Source organism: Hypomesus nipponensis, chromosome 2, assembly GCF_054491055.1.
Source record: "Hypomesus nipponensis isolate SF chromosome 2, ASM5449105v1, whole genome shotgun sequence".
In the NCBI taxonomy this organism is placed as follows: Eukaryota; Metazoa; Chordata; class Actinopteri; order Osmeriformes; family Osmeridae; genus Hypomesus; species Hypomesus nipponensis.
Window position 1 is genome coordinate 8,663,013 of NC_140362.1, and position 9,913 is coordinate 8,672,925.

The window sequence follows — 9,913 nt, forward strand, 5'->3', positions numbered from 1 at the left end:
TGGAGAAGCAAGCTGGTTTGCGCTCCTTCCAGTTCATGAGGATGTCTTTTGGTGGCCAAACAGCCCAATGTCCAGCGCTGAACAGCAGACCTTCCAATCACATTATCTGGCTTAAGGCCCAGTAACCATATGTTGGGACCAACTGGAAGTTTCACATGTAAGGCCTCAGACAGAAAAGCTATCACCTCTGACCAGAGTGATTTTACAGCTGGGCATTCCCACAGCATATGTAAAAGTGTACCTCGCTTGCCACAGCCATGCCAGCATCGATCTTTATGACTTTTGTCCATCTTGGACTGTGTGGCAGGGGTGATGTATGCCCTGTTCAGAATTTTAAACTGGATAGTCCTTAATCTGACACATTTAGACACAGACAAAGCAGAATTCCAAACAGAGTTCCATTGTGAAACAGACAGAGATGTGTTTAAGTCGTGCTCCCAGACCAGCTGGACAGGGGAATAGGCGTTAGGGGCAGTCTTAGATAATAGTGCATACATTTTCGAGACCACACTTGACGATACTCTTGCTTTTTTGAGGCACTGATCTATTTCCGCACATGAAGCAGGCGAAGCTCCCTCTTTACATTTCTGACTGATAACAGATGCTAATTGGGCATAAGTTAGAAAGGATGATTGTAAAAGACCATATTGATTTTTAAGTTTAAATGAAAGTGTTTGGTCTCTATATATCTGTCCAACTGTAGATATACTCACCCTCTGCCAGATATTATCACTTAGGATACGTCCTCCTGCAGAGAGGCTGGGGTTACCCCAAATAGGGCAGGACGGTAGAGAAAGCCCCTCAATGTTAAGTCTCCGGTGCAGTTGTTTTTCAATAAAGCATGAAAACTGAATAATTAAATTATTCATTAAGGGTGGTGGTTTTGGGAAGTACTACATTGATGATAGGGAAAGGTTTTCCTTTACGGGCATGATAGATTGCTCCAAACATTGCCAGCTACCCATCGGAAAGTCATTCTTGTACGCCCACGATAAGGGGTACTTTGCATTAAAAGACAGATAATACTGATATATATCCAGGTCGCCCAAGCCTCCCATTGATCTTGGGATAATTAATTTGTTGTACGCAATTCTAGACTTTGTATTATTCTAAAGGAACTGAATAAAGAGAGATTTGATATCTTTAAACCATTTCCGTGGGAATTTAAGAGGGATAGAAGAGATAATATGGGAGAGCCTTGGGAGCACATTCATTTTCAAGGTTTCAGCTCTACCCCATAGAGAGAGTGGTATGGCCATCCATCTATTGGTATCCTCTTTAATGGGCTGGAAAATACCAGGGCCGTTAAGGCTGAAGATTTTTTAAATAAGAGAGACAATATTAATTCCTAAATATTTCATTCCATTTGTTTTCCACAGAAAGGGAGTATCCATCAAATCTTGCTTACGTGTATTTGAGTTGAGTGGGATTGCCTCACTTTTGTTCCAATTTATCTTATAACCTGAAAAGCTACCAAATTAATTAATTAAATTAAGAACTGCAGGTATAGATATAACAGGCTTGCACAGGGTAAGAAGAATATCGTCAGCATACATATGTAATTTGAAATCATGTCCAAGAATCTTTACTCCATGTATGTCGCCATTAGAGGGAATTGCACATGCTAATGGTTCTAAAGCAATAATGAAAAGTAGGGGACTGACCGGACAACCCTGCCTCACACCTCGGTGTAATGGAAAAGGTTTTGAATTGAATCTGTTAGTTCTGATAGAGGAGAACGGAGCACTGTACATAGCCTTTACCCAGCTGATAAGCTTGGGTCCAAAACCAAATTTTTTAAGCGTATACAATAAATATTCCCATTCTATTTGGTCAAAGGCTTTCTCAGCAACTAAAGATGCTGCTATCACTGGCGCGTTACTAGCACTTGCTTTTAACATAATCTGGAAGACCTTCCTCATGTTGTTTGATGACAGTCGGCCTGGGATAAAGCCTACTTGGTCTAGATGCACTACAGATTATACCACCTTCTCCAGGCGGACTGCTAATATCTTGGCCAATATTTTATAATCGCAGTTTAGAAGGCTTAAAGGGCGATGGTTACCCATCAGTGCAGGGTCTTTGCCCGGTTTGGGCAGCAATGAAATAATGGCCTGGCTCATAGAAGGAGGCATACACTCAGATTCTAATATTTCATTAAATAACAACAGTAAATATGGTGAAAGCTGTTCTTTAAAACATTTATAGAACTCTATTCCCAGGCCATCGTCCCCTGGAGTTTTTCCTGATGCCATCTTCATGATTGCGGACTTAATTTCGCATTGCGTGATAGGTGCCTCCATAATAGCTTTATCAGCCGAACTGACAGTGGGGAGGTTAATACCTCCAAAAAAAACAATCTAAGGCTTCTTCATTACAGTTATTCTCTGTGCTATATAATTTAGAATAATAATTCTTAAAAGATTCATTGATTATAGCTGCATCACACTGTAACATGCCATGCTCATCTCTTATAGCTGGAATAAACTGTCTGTTTTCTATTTGTTTCAGTCTATTAGCTAGCATTTTCTCTGCTTTGTCACCAGATTCAAAATATGTTTTTCATAAACGAAAAAGGGCAAAAGCGGTCTCCTCATGTACAAGTTCCTGCAAATTCGCCCTAGCAGAGAAGAGCGAATTCCTTAGATCTAAATTGGATGGATCTAGCATATGCAGCTCTTCTAGAGTCTTGAGCTCAAAGTTTAATTTTGATTTCGCCTCTCTGCGTTTTCTATTCTCTCCCGAAGATAAAATAATTAACCAGCCCCTACATGTCGCTTTAAAAGTCTCCCAGACAGTGGCAATACTTGGTACAGAATATAAATTGATCAAAAAAAGGTACAATTTTCATTTTGGAGTATTATAGTGTTAAGTCGCCACTGTTTGGATTTGCACGGGTTGGTTGGAGGGAAAAATGTGACAGACACTGTGACAGCATCATGTGACAGCATGATCACTTACTAAAATACTATTCATTTTGGTCTCGATAACATTCTGACATCATTATGTGATCTATCCTTGAGTAGGAATTATGTGCCCCGGAATAAAAAGAGTACTCTCTTGCGTCTGGATGTACTAGACGCCATACATCTGTTATGGCAAGCTCAGATTGGAAGTCCCTCAAGGCTGTGGATGTGTGTTTATCTGAAGGGTGACTGGATTGGTCCACTATAGGGTCACAAACAGAATTGAAATCACCACCTATAAGAAGAGGACCTTCCATAGACTGTAATATCTTGGGGCACAGAGATGCAAAGAATTTCGATTGTAAAATATTTGGCGCATACACATTCACTAGTGTTACCATTTCATTCTGTAGCCAACCTGATACAATTGTATATCTTCCCTCTTGATCAACATGAACACTGGAAGATTTAAAAGGCATGTTCAAGGGCAATTAAGATACAAACTCCTCTACTAGCTTTCCCTCCAGGGGAAGAGAATAACTGCCCTACCCAATTTTGTCTTAACTTTTTAGATTCCGTTGCATTCAAATGAGTCTCCTGTAGCATAGCGATATCACATTTCAAAGATTTTAAGTATAGCAAAATCGTGTGTCTTTTGATTTTATTCTTGATGCCATTCACATTCAGACTAATCAAAACTTTTTTGTTCAGTCGAGTATTCATCTAAAGCAGGGCAGCAAACATATTGGACTCACAACTGCTACACGTGCGCCTCCAAGAGAGATACAGGGCACGCAACGACCCCACTGGGGGATTGAATAATAAATAATCAGGTGTCAAAGTTGCATCAAGGGAGGGCACGGGAGACATAAAATCAACAACACAAGACTGCACAAAATACAACACAAGATTATTTAAAATAAAACACAAACATGTTACATAAAGGCTGACATTGCGAGGGAGAGGAGTATTCGCCCTCATCGCCAGCACGTACAGATTGTAAGGCTTCGTTCAATCCGACCCCAATTTTATAATATAAATATATTCAGTAGGACACCCCCTCCCCTTAAAAGAAAAGGCCTTTTAAACATCGAGAAGAAAAAATAAGAGTAAACAAGGGGGGGGGGGGGGGGGGGGGGGCGATCTCGCAACACAATGTTCGCCAATGCAAGGCCGGACAGCCGCAGCACAAAACAACATGCCAACAAAACAAAATAGGCCCACGGCAGACGCAGATAAGAACTCATTCAATAACGCTTGATGCAACCTTTAATAACAATCAAAAAATGAGAATAAACTAACAAACACCCCACAAGAGTGCATTCAATCAAACACGCAGGACCCATTAAACATTATTTATACAATTAGGCAGCGCAGTTTACTTTTTCTTTCTTTCTCTTTCATTCATTCTTTCTTTCTTTCACTTAGCCATCCTTATCTCCAGCTAAGGCTTTGACATTATGGCCAATACAACAATTATGTTTAAATATGAGGTAGACTACCTGCTGAGAAAAGGGTGAGCGTGAAGATCTAACAATCTAATAATATTGGTCTGTACAACATCTCTTTCAATATACCTTGGCTTCTTGCGCGCAGAGCTGTAGAGACATTACAGTCCGTTAACACCGCTTTCACTTGGCAAGGTAGGTTTAATGACATTGTTGAAGTGGGTCATGGCATCCTTGGAACTGGTGAATGACTTGGTCTCTCCATTGAAGGTGATCAGGAGTGTCGCCGGGTGTCTAATACCATGATGTACCTTCGCTTCATGGAGTTTCTTTCTCACATTGTTGAACATGGCTCTTTTCAGATTTTCCTCTGACGTTAAATCCGGGTAAATCAACACCCGCATTAAGAGCTTCTTAACGAATCTGGGAAACCCGGCCAAGGAATTTACTTTGGCAGGAAGGTGCATACATTAAACATATAGGAATCTTAAAACTTAAATATATGGTCTAACTATACTAAAGGTACAAGTCTACCTAATACTAATAAAAAATATAAAATAAAATATAAAGTAGCCAAATACTTTACAATATAAAAATACGAATAGTACAAGAGATACACATAGTACAAAAGATACAAATAGTGTTATATTGTGCAATGTGGCATGGTGTCATTGTGCAGATTGTGAATTGAGTCAGCTCTTGGCCTTGTTGAAGAGGCTAATAGCGGATGGGAAGAAACAGTTTTTGTGGCGTGTGGTATTGAATCTGATGGCCTTCTGCCGGAGGGGAGTGGCTGAAACAGAGTTTGTCAAGAGTGGGAGGAGTTGGCCAAAATCTTCCTCGCGAGCCTCAGGGTCCTTGAGGTGTGCAGGTCCTCGAGGGAAGGCACATTGCAGCCGATCACCTTCTCAGCAGTACAAATGGCAGTGGCAGCAGCATACCAGATGGTGATGGAGGAGGTGAGGATGGACTCAATGATGGCTGTGTGGAAGTGCACCATCATTGACCTTGGCAGGTTGAATTTCTTCAGCTGCCGCAGGAAGTACATCCTCTGTTGTGCTTTACATCAGATTTTGGCACACACATGCATCTGCCAATGAATAGATGGCAGTACAGCCACACAGTTTAATTTGCGTCATTGATGAAAGTGTTTCATTTTAATAAGGGCTGTGAAATGATTAAAAAATGTTATCAAATTAATCACAGGTTTCTGTGGATTAATCATGATTAATTACATATTACTGATTTTCCGTATTTTTGTCATTAGTGTGCGTCTTCGATTTTGCGGTACCTTGATGCTCGAGTCACTCTACGGTCTACAGCTTTTTGCAATACATTTGGCAACTGTGCTAGTCACCTTGTCACAGGCAGTGAGGGCCCTATGCTGTTCAATGAGGGTGGTTTGGCGCATTCGACTTGAACTCCCCTCGCCGACCAACGCATGCTTCGCGTTGAGGTGGTATAGGTTACTTTAGGCTGGCATTGCTTTGGTAAAACGATAACATTCAGTCATTTAGCATTCAGTCGTTTAGCATAGAGTCGTTTAGCTCTAGATAAGAACAGTCGCTCTTATCTAGAGCGATAACGTCGTCCCGCAGTGTGCATATTACACGTTAACGCGTTAACGCGCATATTAACACGTTAACGCGTTATTTTTCACAGCCCTAATTTTAATCTTAGAGACCTGCACCCCTACCACCCTGCCTACTCTTAGCACTATGGTTTATGCCGGAGGAGACGTTAACCACGACACTACCAGGGGTTTGAATGTTACAATACTCATATGGCTCTTGTATGATTGTTTATTGTGGTGATGAAGTCTTGATTAATTATGTTTGTACATTGGTTTTAATTCAGTTTTTAAACTGCGACGAACCAATAAAGTTCATCATCATCATGATACCCATGTTATTGTATGTGTTGTTTATTGGGTTCCTCCATCAGGAGGACCCTATTTTAATTGTTGGTATTATTATTAGGGTTCCTCCGTAAGGAGGAAACCTATTGTTTTCGTTATTTTTATTATTATTATTATAAGGGTTCCTCCGTCAGGAAGACCCTATTGTAATTGGCCGCGTTTCCCAGATTCGATCGTTCTTAAGGACTTAAGAAGGCTCTTAAGAAGCGTTCGGCTAAGAAGGAGCGCTAAGATAGGGGTGTTTCCCAGACGCGTTCTTAATTGCCTTCTTAAGATCCCGCCAAAGAAGCTCTTAGTGGGAGCTGTCCACCGCCGTGGTGTTGAAACTAAATCAAACAATGCCAGGAAAATCGATCACCCACCACTTTATCAGCGCATGAATCACACACAACACTGTGTGTGTTGGCTGGCACAAGGCCGTAATAATAATACATATTGGGGGGACACATCCCCCTCAATATTCAAATCTGGTCAAAATGTTCTCCCAAATATATTGATATAAAAATATATATATGCTACGCTCAGACAGGCAACCACGCATGCTGTCCGAAATTATCATAAAAATGTAATTCGTACCCCCCAATGTTGACTCCATGGCTACGGCCTTGTTTATTGTTGGGAGTAGGGTGGTGCTGATATCCGTGCTTGGTGACTGGTGGTGACGGCGTAGGGGCTGATAGACATCAAAAGAGATTGACAAGCTCCTCTCTGGTCTGGACACCAGCTTGGTGGAGTGCTGCTCGGGATTCGCGGGGGGCGAGGTTGGGGGCTTCATCTTCCGATGATTCCCCATCTTCATCCTCAGGAGGCCGCTCATCTGCTCCAAAGCGCACTGCTTTGTTGTGCAGCGAGGCTGTGACAACAATCACGCAGCAACATTTTACAGGTGACAAGCGCAGGCCCCCCGACGAACGATGGATATATCGGAAATGACACTTCCACCTGCCAAGCACCCGTTCAATGTGGGTCCTGGTGTGTGTGTGGGCCTCATTTAACCTCTCCTCCTGTGGTGTTGCTGGGTTGATCATCGGTGTCACGAGGTAACTCCGAAGAGGGTAGCCACTGTCCCCGAGGAAGATGCTCCTGCCGAACTCTCCTCTGCTAGCCCTCTCCTTCTTTGGCCCACACGAAGCTGTCATCAACGATGTTGACCTGGCAACGATGTCCGTGATGAGGCCATCGTGGTCCACTGCCACCTGAGTGTTGATGGCAGCGTAATGTTTCCTCCCAATCCAGCACGGATCCACCAGGGAGGGATTGTGGATTGGGATCAGTGTGCCATCCACAACACCGATTACCCAGGGGATCCCAGCCATGGCATGAAATCCACTGTGGACCTGGCGGACCTCGTCCCATGTGGTGGACATTTGGATGTGTCCGGGCATGGCGCAGGAGGATCGGTGTCATGGCTGCCACACCCTGTGAAACCGATGCCTTGCTGAGGATGGTGCCGTCCCCCACCACATCCAGGAAGCTCCCCACTAAATAAAAACGTCCGGCAGCACATTCAGTGGGGAGAAGTGCTGACGCACATAGGCCTTTATATAAACTAGCTGGCTTCTCGCACGGCGACGCTGTTGATCAGCAGCGAGAATATGCTGTATTGCAGCCATAGTGTCGCATTTGCGTGGACTTCAGCAGAGCCTTTATATATAGACTGAGGTGGAGCCTCGATCTCTTGATGAGGTTCCAGCTGAGTTCAATTACACCTGTCAGTTTCCCATATATCTGTCAAATACCACAGGGTTGTTGATGTTTTTATATCTAATGTAAACTCATGCAGATGCCGAATGTTTGTGAAAATGTAATGAGTGATAGTAATGATGATTCATTTTATTTATGTAGCTACAGGAACACATGGGCAATTATTTATTTTTACATCGTTATTTTTTCTTATGCTATTATTTTTCTTGCTCTGCATTTATCATCACGCATGGTTTTAGTATTCCTTTGTGTCAGATATAACGTTCCCTGACGCGGCTGCAGTGAGCGTTTGGTCGCTAAGAAGGCTGTTAAGAGTGGGTCAGGCTGATCTTACGTTTCCTTCTTAGTGAAAGATCTTCTTAAGCTAAGAATGACTCTGGGAAACACGTCCTTCTTTCACAGCGCTCGCTCCTAAGAAGCTCTTAGCGCTAAAGAGCTTAACGAATCTGGGAAACGCGGCCATTGTTTGTATTATTATTATTATTATTATTGTAATTTATCTCATGAACACATTGGTAAAAAGTTTTGAAATTTGGCATATTGATACAACATGCCACAACTACGGCCCAAACACAGACTGGCCCACATCAGGCCATAGAGTGGTTGCATTTCCACCCCATTGCTACAATTCTTCTGAAACTTGGTGTGCATGCCTCATTTTTCATGAGGAACAAAAAAGCCTCAAGGACCCATAAGGTCCGCCTTGATGAATTTTCCTGTACAGTGATAATTTGGGAAAACATTCAAAATTCCTCTTCTCTTGAACAAAAGGTCTAATTGACTTGGAATTTGGTACATGTATGTATCATTGACATATTGAAAAGTGTTACTTAAGGCAATTGAATCAAGTACAAAATGGCTGAAAGGGGTGTATTTATGTAAATTTCCACATTAACTCAATATATTTGTGTCACTAAATCAAATGTCATTTTCAATGGTGGGTTTTCAAACCTAATAGGCTTTAAGGTGACATCACTCTGACGTACCGTACACAATTTCACCTTGGTATGTCAAAATATGACTGAATTACAGCTGTTTGAACTTGGACCAAATCTGACAATGCTCACCATTAGAGAAACAGGTTTTTTTTGTACAGTAACTGAACATGCCAATACTCAACACTGAGAATAGCTCAATGAGCTGGAATGGTGACCTGCAAAGTATAAGGTCGTAGGTTCGAATCCAGCCACATTGAGTCTGTCTTAAATTTGAATATATGTTTAGTTAAACAGGATGACATCGTTCTGAAGAACCATGCGCAATTTCATCTTGATATGTCAAAAGATCATTGAATTACAGCTGTTTAAGCTTTGGCCGAATCGAACAAGCCATGCTACAGGATATGCAGTTTTTTTTTTTTTTTACTGAAACTGACCAGAATTTCTTAGCCTTGCGGGTAGCTCTATGGGTTGAAACGTTGCACTGCAAAGCATAAGGTCACAGGTTGAAATACAGGCACAGTCTTTTGGCCTGTCATAATTTTGATTACTTGTTTAGTTAAACAGGCAGACATCATTCTGAAATACCATGCACAATTTCATGCAATTTAACCTTGAAATGTCAACCGTTTCTTAACTTTTGTCCCAAAGCTGACAAAAAACTAATACTCATATCACGCAGTAATATGCTAGTAATACGCAATGCTAGATAATCAGCGTCAGCACCCTTGGGTACCCAGCATGCAGTGCGGCATGTCCAAAAACGCAAAGACTTGTGGAAAATAGTTTGGTTACAACAGCCTTGCAAGGGATTTCAGTTGTTGTGTTCGTTCAGTTAGATGTTTGTAATGTTATTGTTGGTTTGTTAATATAATCTTGTTGGTCACCCTGATTGTGTATGTTGTGTAGTTTAATGGGACCAGAGTCGGCTGCTAAACCGTCACAGGCTATTCTTGCAAGGAGCTGAATATGAACGCTGCCCTGGCCCAGGTGCCCACG